Below are 12,865 nucleotides of genomic sequence, written 5' to 3'. Positions count from 1 at the left end.
ATTTAATATACATATACATATACACAATATACATATGTATTATGTAAAAATATATAGGCAGTATATATGTATATTGTATATAGTGCATATATACATATATTTTTATTGTATATAGTGTATATATACAATATACATATATGATGTAAATACATAAAATATATGCCTATACACACTATATATGTATATTGTATACATACACACATATGATGTATATATAAAATATGTGTATATATACACTATATATGTTTATTGTATATTATATGTATAGATGCATATATACTATACATAAACATATATTACCTGATATAGTAATACAATGATGTACCTGTATATATCATATATATTTAATATATCAGTATATTACTATGTCAATATATGCACATATATTGTATATATGTATATATGCATACATATACATATAAAATGTATACATACACATATAGATTACATTTATATATATATAATAATATATGTATGTTATGCACGTATGTATATACATATGTATATACATATATACATATATAACATGTATATATAAACACATATAGGCATTCCTCAGATATTGTGGGTTTGATTTCATAGCATCACAATAAAGCAAATATTACAATAAAGTGAGTTACATAATTTTTTTTAGTTTCCCAGTGCATATGAAAGTTACATTAACACTATGTTGTAGTCTATTAAATATGCAATAGCATTATATCTCAAAAAACAATGTATATGCCTTAAGTAAAAATACTTTATTGCTAAAAAATGCTGATGATCTTCTGTGCCTTCAGTGAGGTGTAACCATTTTGCTGGTGGAGATTCCTGTCTGCATGTTGATGGCTGCTGACTGATTAGGATGGTAGTTGCTGAACATTGAGGTGGCTGTGACAGTTTCCTAAAAGAAGAAAATAATGAAGTGTGCTGCGTTGATTAACTCTTCCTTTCATGAAAGATTTATGTGTAGAAATCTCTGATAGCATTTTAACCACAGTAGACCTTCTTTCAAAATTGGAGTCAATCTTCTCAAAGCCAACTGTTGCTTTATCAGCTAAGCGTATGAAATTTTCTAAATTCTTTGTTGTCATTTCAACAATGTTTACAGCATCTTCACCAGAATTACATTTTATCTCTAAGAAACTACTACTTTCTTTGCTCATCCATAAGAAGCAAATCCTAATCCATTCAAGTTTGATTATGAGATTGCAACAGTTTAGTCACATCATTGGGCTTCACTTGTAATTCTGGTTCTCCTGTTTTTGTATCACATCTGCAGTTACATCTTCCACTAAAGTCTTCAGTCCTTCAAAGTCATCCGTGAGGGTTGGAATCAGCTTCTTCCAAAATCTTGTTAACGTTGACATATTGATCTCATTCTATGAATCACAAATGTTTTTTTTTTTTTTTTTCTAATGGCATGTGGAATGGTGAATCCTTTCCAGAATGTTTTACATTTACTTTACCCAGTTGCATCCTAGGAATCATGATCTGTAGCAGCCATTGCCTTACAAAAATGTATTTCTTAACTAATAAGACTTGTAGGTTGAAATAACTCCTTGATCCATGGGTTGCAAGATAGATGTTGTGTTAGCAGACATGGAATCAACATGAGTCTTCTTGTATATACCCATCAGAGCTCTTGGGTGATTAGGTGTGTTGTTAATAAACAATATTTTGAAAGGAATCTTCTGAGCAGTATATCTCAATACTGGGCTCAAAATATCCAGCAAACTATGCTGTAACCTAACATGCCATCATGAGGACTTTGTTCTTCCATTTACAGAGCAAAAGCAGAGTTCACTTAACATAATTCTTAAGGGGCCTAGGATTTGTGTCATGGTAAGTAAGCATTAGCTTCAACTTCTAGTCACCAGCTGCATTAGCCCTTAATAAAAGAGTCAGGCTGTCCTTCAAAGCTTGGAAGCTAGGTATTGACTTCTCCTCTGCTGCTATGAAAGTCCTAGGTGACATCCTCTTTCAATAGAAGGCTGTTGTTTTCTATGTGGAAAATGTGTTGTTTAGTGTGGCCACCTTAGTCTATGATCTTAGCTAGCTAGATCTTCTGAGCAACTTGCTGCAGCTTCTACATCGAGCACTTGGTGCTTCACCTTGCTCTTTTGTGTTATGGAGATGGCTTCTTTTCTTAAACCACATGAGCCAACCTTTGCTAACTTCCAGCTTTTCTTCTGCAGCTTCCTCACCTCTCTCAGCCTTAATATAATTAAAGGGAGCTAGGATTTCCTTCTGGATTAGGATTTGGTTTAATTCTTTTCCCGTTTGCATTAAGAATACTCACCAGTGGCACTTGTGGCTTCTGCATTTACCCCAAGATAACTTTGCCGTGAAATATCTCACTTTTATTATTATTTTCGCATCACTCTATAGTTTATCAACTTTGGAAACAAAAGACATCATTTTACTTATAACCTTCTGATTTTAGTAGTGGTATTTCCACTGACAAATGTAGTAATTCTCGATCTCTGAAAATGTCAAATCCTGGAAAACGCAGCATTTCTATGAGTAATGTTAACATCTTTCTTGAATAGTTACTGGCCGGATTCTTTTGATGAATTCAATTTTTCTGAAATAGATGATTCTGATGTTAGTTCTGTTTATAAATAACTCCAAGAACAGTTTTTATATTTTATTTTCACACTAAAAATCAGTCAGATTTGCTTCAGCCTCAAAGAGTGTGTTTATGTACATTTAAATGAGTGCTGGCAGCAAGCTGCACATTTTTTTCTTTTTTCTTTTTTTTTTCTAAATGGGAAAATTTAAGCAAATGTTGTGGCTGGTTTGACCTTCTATTCAGACTGCTAAAACTTTCTTCAAATCAGCAGTAAGGCTGTTTAACCTTCTTATCTTTCAAGTGTCCACTGTAGTAGCACTTTTAATTCCCTTTAAGAATCTTTCCTTTGCATTCACAGCTTGGTTAACTGTTTGGGACAAAACTGTTTGGTGTAGCTCAGCTTTTGATATGACCTCCTCACTAAGATTAATCATTTCCAGCTTTTGATTTTAAAGTGAGAGGTACCTGCCTCTTCCTTTCACTTGAATACTGAGAGGCCACTGAAGGGTTATTAATTGGCCCAATTTTAATATTGTTGTATCTCAGAGAATAGGGGGACTCAAGGAGAGGATGAGAGATGGGATGAATGGAGCTGTCAGAACACACAACTGATCAATTAAGTTTGCTGTCTTAAATGAATGCACTTCATGGCATCCCAAAACAGTTACGGTAGCAACATCAAAGATCACTGATCCCAGATCACCATAGCAGATACAATAATAATGGAAATATTTAAAGTATTTCAAATATTACCAAAATGTGACACAGAGACATGAAGTGAGCACATGCTATAGACTTGCTCAATGCGGTGTTGTCACAAATCTTCAATTTGTAGAAATCCCATCTGTGAAGATCAATAAAATGAAGTGCAATTAAACAAGGCGTGCCTGTAGATAAAAGTTAGAAATTGGCTCATGTGATTACAGAGGTTGAGAAGGCCTACGATCTGCAATCTGCAAGCTAGAGAACCAGGAAAGCTGGTGGTATAATTCAGTTCAAATTTGAAAGCCTGAGAGCCAGGGGCACTGATGTCTGAGGGCAGAAGATGGGTGTCCAAGCTGAAACAGAGTGAATTTGCCTTTTCTTTGCCTTTTTGTCCCACGGGGCCCTCAATAGATTGGATGGTGCCCACTCACATTGGTGCAGGTGATCATTTTTACTCAGTCAACCAATTAAAATTCTAATCTCATCTAGAAACACCCTCACAAACACACTCAGAAACAATGTTTAACAGCTATCTGGGCATCCATTTGCCCAAACTGTTAATCTGTGACAAATTAACCATGACAAGTCTGCCCCTTGTCAACTTGGCACCCATATACGTCTCCTTTAATCAAATTTAATTTCAAATAAAGATAATAGCAAGGTCGTAATTCTACCTAATATGATACAAGTATCCTGTGTACAAACAAAAACACGCTAATTCTTTCTTTAGATGAGGAGGTAAAGTCCTTTAGTGATGTTTACTCTTTTCTTGATATCCCATTACTTAAATATTATCATGTAAAATTAACAATACAGTAATTCCTCAGTATCCATGGGGGATTGGTTCCAGGAGCTCCTATGAATAACAAATCTGCAGGTGTCAAGTCCCCGATTGAAAATGGTATAATACTTGCTTATGACCTATCCATGTCCTCTCATATAATTTAAATATCTCTAGATTACTTATAATACTTAATACATACAACGTGAATGCTATGTGAATAGTTGTTATACTGAATTGTTTACGAAATAATCACAAGAAAAAAAAATCTGTGTATGTTCTGTACAAGTGCTTTTTTTCTCCAAAATATTTTCTATTTGTTGTTGGTTGACCCCATGGATGTGTAATGTGTGGATACAAAGGACTGACTGTGCTTAAATACTGATATGCATCTTACGTTAATACATACTGACTTAACATAAATTATGTAACATCTTATGTTAATGATAAGGAAATAGAAAACAAAGATAGTTTGCTAATACGGGTATATTTACATGCAAACATATTCATAAAAATTAAGGAGGAAATACTCGTAATGATTACATCCTCATTTTTTTTATTTTGGAAGAGTTCTTATACATATGTTGCTCTTATTTATTATTACCTTTAATGGCAAAAATCGTGATTACTTTTGCACCAAACTAATATTTACAAAAAAACCTCTTTCGGCCGGGTGCGGTGGTTCATGCCTATAATCCCAGCATTTTGGGAGGCCGAGGCTGGCGGATCACCTGAGGTTGGGAGTTTGAGATCAGCCTGACCAACATGGAGAAACCCCGTCTCTACCAGAAATACAATATTAGCTGGGCGTGGTGGCACATGCCTGTAATCCCAGCTACTCCGGAGGCTGAGGCAGGAGCATTTCTGGAATCTAGGAGGTGAGGTTGTGGTGAGCCGAGATCGTGCCATTGCATTCCAGCCTGGGCAACAAGAGCGAAGCTCTGTCTCTAAATAAATAAATGAATAAATAAATAAATAAATAAATAAAATAAGATAAAATAACTCTTTCTGTTTTAAAATACTATCATTTGGCAAACTGAAAATGATCCCATAACTGGCCACCCTGAGAGATCTTTCTGTTATAGCATCTGCTACAAGTGAATGCTCATCAAACTAGTAATGTGAAAACTTGGTTTTACCCCAAGAATAATCTGAGTTTTTGTACAGGAGCTATCATTTTTTAATTTTTAATTTTAATTTTTGTGAGTACATAGTTGATGTATGTATTGATGGGGTATATGAGATGTTTTGATACAGGCATGCAATGTGTAATAATCACATGATGAAGAATAGGTATCCATCCCCTCAAACATTTATCCTCTGTTACAAACAGTCCAATTTATACTCAAAATTTTACTTATTTTAAAATGTACAATTAATATCGACTGTAGTCATCCTGTTGTGGTATCAAATCGTAGGCCTTATTCATTCTTCTAGTTTTTTGTACCCATTAACCATCCCCACCACCCCTCCAGCCCCTAACTACCCTTCAACCGTTCTTCTACTCTCTATGTCCATGACTTCAATTGTTTTGATATTTAGATCCCACATATAAGTAAGAACATGAGATGTTTGTCTTTCTGTTCCTGACTTGTTTTACTTAACATAATTATCTCCAGTTCTACCCATGCTGTTGTAATTGACAGGATCTCATTATTTTTTATGACTGAATAGTATTCCATTGTGTATATATTCCACATTTTCTGTGTCCATTCATCCATTGGTGAACACTTAGGTTACTTCCAAATCTTAGCTATAGTGAACGATGCTGCAATAAACATAGGAATATGTTTCTCATGTACCTAACTCTTTGATGTACTGATTTCCTTTCTTTTGGATATATGCTCAGCAGTGGGATTGCTGGTTCATATGATAGCCCTATTTTTAGTTTTTTGAGGAACCTCCAAACTATTCTCCATAGTGGTTGTACTAATTTGCATTCCCATCAATAGTGTACAAGGGTTCCCTTTTCTCCACATCCTCCCCAGCATTTGTTATTGCCTGTCTTTTGGATAAAAGCCATTTTAACTGGAATGGGATAATATCTCTTTGTAGTTTTGATTTACATTTCTCTGATGATCAGTGATGTTAAGCACCTTTTCATATGCCTGCTTGCCATTTGTATGTCTTCTTTTGAGAAATGTCTACTCAAATATTTTGCCCATTTTTCACTTGGATTATTAAATTTTTTCCTGTAGAGTTGTTTGAGCTCCTTATGCATTTTAGTTATTAATCACTTGTCAGATGGGTAGTTTGCAAATAATTTTTCCCATTCTGTGGGTTGTCTCTGCTTTGTTGATTGTATCCTTTGCTGTGCAGAAGATTTTTAACTTGATGTGATCCCACTTGTCCATTTTTGCTTTGGTTGCCATACTTGTGGGGTATTACTCAAGAAGTCATTGGCCAGACCAATGACCTGAAGAGTTTACCAGTGTTTTTTTGTAGTAGTTTCATAGTTTGAGGTCTTAGATTTAAGTCTTTAATCCATTTTGATTTGATTTTTGTATATGGCAAGAGGTAGAGGTCTAGTTTCATTCTTCTGCATTTGGATATGCAATTTACCCGGAATGATTTATTGAATAGATTGTCTTTTCTCCAATGCATGTTCTCTGGGGAAAAGGACTTTGTCAAAAATGAGTTCACTGAAGGTGTGTGAGTTTGTTTCTGGGTTCCCTATTCTGTTCCATTGGTCTATGTGTCTCTTTTTATGCCAATACTATGTGATTTTGGTTACTTTAACTCTGTAGTGTAATTTGAAGTCAGATAATATGATCCCTCCAGTATTGTTCTTTTTGGTCAGGATAGCTTTGGCTATTCTGAGTCTTTTGTTGTTCCATATAAATTTTAGGATTGTTTTTTCTATTTCTGTGAAGAATGTTACTGGTATTTTGATATGGATTGAACTGAGTCTGTAGTTTACTTTGGGTAGTATGGACATTTTAATAATATTGATTCTTCCTATTCAAGAACGTGGAATGTCTTCCATATTTTTGTGTCCTCTTCAATTTCACTCATTAGTATTTTATAGTTTTCATTCATAGTTATTTAATTTTATTCATATTTATTTAATTTTATTAGTGGCTATTGCAAATGGAATTACTTTTTAAATTTCTTTCTGAGATTGTTCACTGTTGGCATATAGAAATGCTGCTGGTTTTTGTAGGTTGATTTTGTATCCTGCAACTTGACTGAATTTGTTTATCTGTTCTAATAGTTTTTTGGGGGACTTTTTAGGTTTTTCTAAACAAAATCATATCATCTGCAAACAAAGATAATTTCATTTCTTTCTTTCTAATTCGGATACCATTTAGGTCTTTCTTTTGTCTGATTGCTCCAGGTAGGATTTCCAGTACTATGTTGAATAACAGTGGTGAAAGTGGGCATCCTTTTTGTGTTCCGTATCTTAGAGGAAAGGCTTTCAGTTTTTCCCCATTTAGTATGAAGCTAGCTGTGGGTCTGCTTATAGGGCTTTTATTATGTCGAGGTATGTTCCTTATATACTCAGTTATTTGAGGGTTTTTATGACGTGAGATTGAACTTTATCAAATGGTTTTTCAGCATCAATTGAAATTATCATATGGTTTTTGCCCTTCGTTCTGTTGATATGATGTATCACATGGATTGATTTGTGTATGTTGAACCATTCTTGCATCCCAGGGACAAATTCTACTTGGCCATGATGAATGATCTTTTTCAGGTATTCTTGAATTTGGTTTGCTAGTATTTTGTTGAGGATTTTTGCATGGCTATTCATCAGAGATGTGGACTTGTAGTTTTCTTTTTTTGATGTGTCTTTGTCTGGTTTTGGTATCAGGGTGATACTGGCCTTATAAAATGAATTTGGGGGTATTCCCTCCTCCTCTATTTTTCAGAATAGTTTGAGTAAGATAGGTATTAGTTCTTATTTAAATATTTGGTAGAATTCAGCAGTGAAATCATTGGGTCCTGGCGTTTTCTTTGCTGCAAGACTTTTTATTATGGCTTTGGTCTTGTTTCTTGTTATTGGTATGTTAATGTTTTAGATTTCTTCATGGACCAATCTTGGTACATTGCTTGTATCTAGGAATTTATTCATTTCTTCTAGATTTTAAAATTTATTTGCATATAGTTTCTTATAGTAGCCACTAACGAACCTTTGAATTTCTGCAGTGTCAGTTGTAATGTTTTCTTTTTCATCTCTGATTTTATTTATTTAAATCTTCTCTCTTTTATTCTTAGTCTGGCTAAAGGTTTATCAATTTTGTTTAACGTTTCGAAAAACCAACTTTTTGTTCCATTGATCTTTTGTATTGTCGTGTTCATTTCAATTTCATTTATTTATGCTCTTATCTTTATTATTATTTTTCTTCTGCTAATTTTGGGTTTGTTTTATGCTTGCTTTTCTAATTCTTTAACATTCATTGTTAGGTTACTTATTTGAAGTTTTTCTCCTTCTTTAACAGGCAGTTATAGCTGTAAACTTCCCTCTTAGTACTGCTTTTGTTGTATCCCCTATGTTTTGCTATTTTATGTTTTTATTATTATTTGTTTCAATTTTTTTCTCAATTTCCTTCTTAATTTCTTCTTTGACCCACTGGTCATTCAGGAACGTATTGTTTAATGTCTTCATGTTGGTATTGTTCCCAAAATCCTTAAGTGATTTCTAGTTTTATTCCACTGTCATTAAAGAAGATATTTACTATTATTTTAATTTTTTTAGTATTTTAAGACTTGTTTTGTGACCTAACATATGGTCTACCTTTGAGAATGATCCATGTGCTGAGGAAAATAAGCACATGGTATAGTGTTTGCAAGACTCATGGTAACCTCAGACCAAAAAAAAAAAAAAAATACAACAAATACATATAAAAAGCAAAAAACTAAATCATACCACCTTTTGCAGCTTTTCGGTGAAACGTTCTGTAAATATCTATTAGGTCCATTTGGTGTATACTGCAGATTAAGTCCAATATTTCTTTGTGGATTTTCTGTCTGGAAGATCTGTCCAATGCTGAAAGTGCAGTGTTGAAGTCTCTAGATATTATTATATTGAAGTCAATCTCCCCTTTAAGCTCTAATAATATTTGCTTTATATGTCTGGGTGCTCCATTGTTGGGTGTACATATTTTTAAAATTGTTATATCCTCTTGCTAATTGACCTCTTTATTATTATACCATGACCCTCTTTGTCTCTTACAGTTTTTGTCTTGAAATCTCCTTTGTCTGATATATTCCTGCTATTCCTGCTCTTTTTTGGTTTCCATTGTCAAGGAATATCTTTTCTCCTCTCTTTATTTTCAGTCTATGTGTTTCTTTACAGGTGTAGTGTGTTTCTTGTAGGAAACAGATCATTGGTCCTTTTCTTTTTTTAAATCCATTCAGCCACTCTATATCTTTTTGACTGGAGGATTTAGTCTATTTACATTCATTATTATTATTGATAAGTAAGGACTTACTCTTGTCATTTTGTTATTTGTTTTCTGGTTGTATTGTAGTCTTTTCTTTCTTCTTTCCTTCCTGTCTTGCTTTTAGTGAAGGTGATTTTCTCTGGTGGTATGATTTAGTTTTTTGCTTTTTATATGTATTTGTTGTTGTTTTTTTTTTTTTTTTTTTTTTTTTTTTTTTTTTTTTTTTTTTTTTTTTTTTTTTTTAGTTTGAGGTTACCATGAATCTTGCAAACACTATTTTATAACTCATTATTTTAAGCTGATACAACTTGACACTATTGGTATAAACAAACAACAAGGGAGAAAAAAACAAAACAAAACAAAAAAAACACCAAACTAATAAAGACTCTACACCTTAACTTTGTTTTTCTGTTTTTTAACTTTATGTTATTTCTATTCATATCTTATTCTACTGTTTATATATTGTAAAGTTGTTGTAGTTATTATTTTAATTGGTTTATCATTGTTTGAATTCTTAAACACTGTCTTTTGTCTTCCCATATTGTTTGCATATTTATAATAAAGGTCAATTAACAAAAGACCGATAGATGAGATTCTCCAACCAACAGGAATGACATTGAACCTAATTAACTTTTAAGACAATAGGTAGGGTTAGTTTGAATCAGTGATTTAGTAGAAGACACTTCTCTGACTAAATCCTTAGGTTGAACATTTCTCCTAATGGCATCATAAATGTGGTTAAAACTTAGAATCAGAATAGCTGGGCACGGTGGGTCACGCCTGCAATCCCAGCACTTTTGGAGGCTGAGGCAGGCGGATCATGAGGTCAGGAGATTGAGACAATCCTGGCTAACATGGTAAAATCCCGTCTCTACTAAAAATATAAAAAATTATCAGGGCGTGGTGGTGGGCACCTGTAGTCCCAGCTACTTGGCAGGCTGAGGCAGGAGAATGGCATGAACCCGGGAGGTGGAGGTTGTGGTGAGCTGAGATTGTGCCACTGCACTCCAGCCTGGGCAACAGAGTGAGACTCTGTCTCAAACAAACAAACAAACAAACAAGCAAAACCACAACTTAGAGTCAGAATAAATGTTTGGAATATAATCATTGGTTGACATTATGTTTTTGGAAAACAATTTAACTATTCAAAACCCCATTTTTTTCACCTATGAAATGAGCTTTCATGTCTCTCTGATAGATTTCTCTCAAAGACGAAGTGAAATAGCACTGGTGAAAGGCCTTTGCAAACTGCATAGCACCCTACATCATTGTCTTCAACACTATAAGTAATAAAAATGATATTGACACAAAATTCCAAGATACATATGGATAGTATATAATTCTCCAAATGTAGAGTTGATACTTGCCTCTGACATTGCCTGGTACCTGCTCTTCCCTTTGGAATATTATGCTACTTTCTGAATAACCAAAACTACACCTACTTTTGTCCTTATATGTTCCAAAGCCTCCTGGTCAGCTTCACTATTGCTTTCAATAACCTAAAACTCAGCATTTTTAGTGCTGAAATCAACATCTCTTTCCTAAAACAATTCAGTCAGTCTCTAATTCAATTGTTGGTACCAAAAACCAGTCAAGAAAGCCATAAACCTGTCACTCTTCCCATTTCCCTCACCCCTGCTCCAATCAGTTACTAAATCCTGCTGATTTTTGCGTCACAAATATTTCTTAAACTATTCCTTATTGCCATCTTCATTGTCTCTGCCCTAGTTTAGGTCTTTCTTCCTCTAATTTTGAATATTGGTTGGAAGAATATCTTAACAGATCCCTGAGACCCTAGCCATCTCTTCCTTGAATCACATGCCACATAGCCATCTGGGGTATAGATGTAAAACAAAAATATAATTATATCAATTCTCTGCTACCTTCATACAGATCTACTTAACCTACAGAATAAGCTCTTTAACATGGCACCCAAGGATTTCCTTATCTGCTCTTGTCTTACTTCTAGCCTTCCATCTCCACAATCCTTGTCTTATGCTTGATGTTCTAGCACCGTATATTGTTCATAAATACCTAAACACACAATATCTTTCTGCCTCCAGTGCCCTTCTGTAGGCACTCCACTCCCCTGCCTATGTTTTCACCAGCCTGCATTTAAACTGAATATTTAAGACTCCTCTAAGAGATCGTGGATCCTTTACCTTTAAAAAGTAGGATCCAAATCTGTTAGAGAACTTAACAATGATACAAAAGAAGGTAATCTCTTAATAGCTGTCAATTATTGACCCCATACTATATGCCCGACTCTATACATGGTGCTATCATGTTTTCCCATCTAATCCTCACAGTAAGCATGAGAATAGGCATTATTAATTCCATATAACAATCAAGGAACTGAGATGCAGAGAGTTGTGTGTCTCATCCATGTTCATACAGCTAGGAAGTGATAGAGCCATTGTATAAACCTCAATGCATTTGTTGATAAAGTCTTTACTTATAACTGCCTGTATATAAAAATATTATAATACTGTCTGTGGTTTCCAAGAATAAGATACCAGAGAAGATGCCAGGGAAGGAAGTGGAAAAACATTTTTTTGGCTTAAGTATACAATATTTAGGGCATATACATAGGCATATATATAGGATATACACAGCAGTGGCCTTCATTTTCTTTTCTCCTCTGGATACTTATTCACTTAACGAAGATTTAAGGGTTCTCCTACTACTTCCAGGTCCTGTGCTGAAAGATGCTTTAGAAAAGTTCCCTTCTTTTAAGAACATATGATTCTTTTTGGATTCTTTTGGCTTTCTCGTTACCAAAGCCTACACTTCTCTAGAAATAACAGAGGCAGCTTAGAGAGGAGGGCCGAGAAAATGTTCAGTGCCAGACTTATTCATTTGAATATTACACTCATAATAATGATGATGATAGTAAAAATATGTGCCAAGCTTTATGTTTCACATATTGGACATGCCTTTTGCATATATTATTTTATTTAATCCCAACAAACCTTTGAGATAGGTGCTATCATAATCTCCACTTTCAGGTGAGAAAACTGAAGCACAGAGAAGTCAAATTATTTGGGAAAGGTCAGACAGATAAAAACTCTGTTAGAACAGAATTGGAATGTAAACCCAAACGACCATGATATATGTTATGAGTACTCTAATAGCATATATAAAGAGTGTCTTTGGAATGCAGTGGAGGGAATTTTGTTGAAGTGTGTGGTTGAGAGGGAAGACTTCACAGAGGTGGTGTCTTTGACCTGGATTCCAAAGCAGAAAGCTTGAATTTTCCAAGCCAAGGAAATGGGGAATGGTGTTTCTCATAGTAAGAGAAAAATAAATATAAAAGTCTGGAGGTGTAACAGTGGTGATTTATTTTGGAGAAATGGCAAGTAATTCAGTGTGGCTAGAAATGGAAAATTAGAGTAGAAACACAGTTTGTGGTCATATCATAAATGGCAAGAACTGTCA

The sequence above is a fragment of the Rhinopithecus roxellana genome, chromosome 4 (assembly GCF_007565055.1).
Source record: "Rhinopithecus roxellana isolate Shanxi Qingling chromosome 4, ASM756505v1, whole genome shotgun sequence".
In the NCBI taxonomy this organism is placed as follows: domain Eukaryota; kingdom Metazoa; phylum Chordata; class Mammalia; order Primates; family Cercopithecidae; genus Rhinopithecus; species Rhinopithecus roxellana.
Note: the sequence above shows the minus strand (reverse complement) of the source record.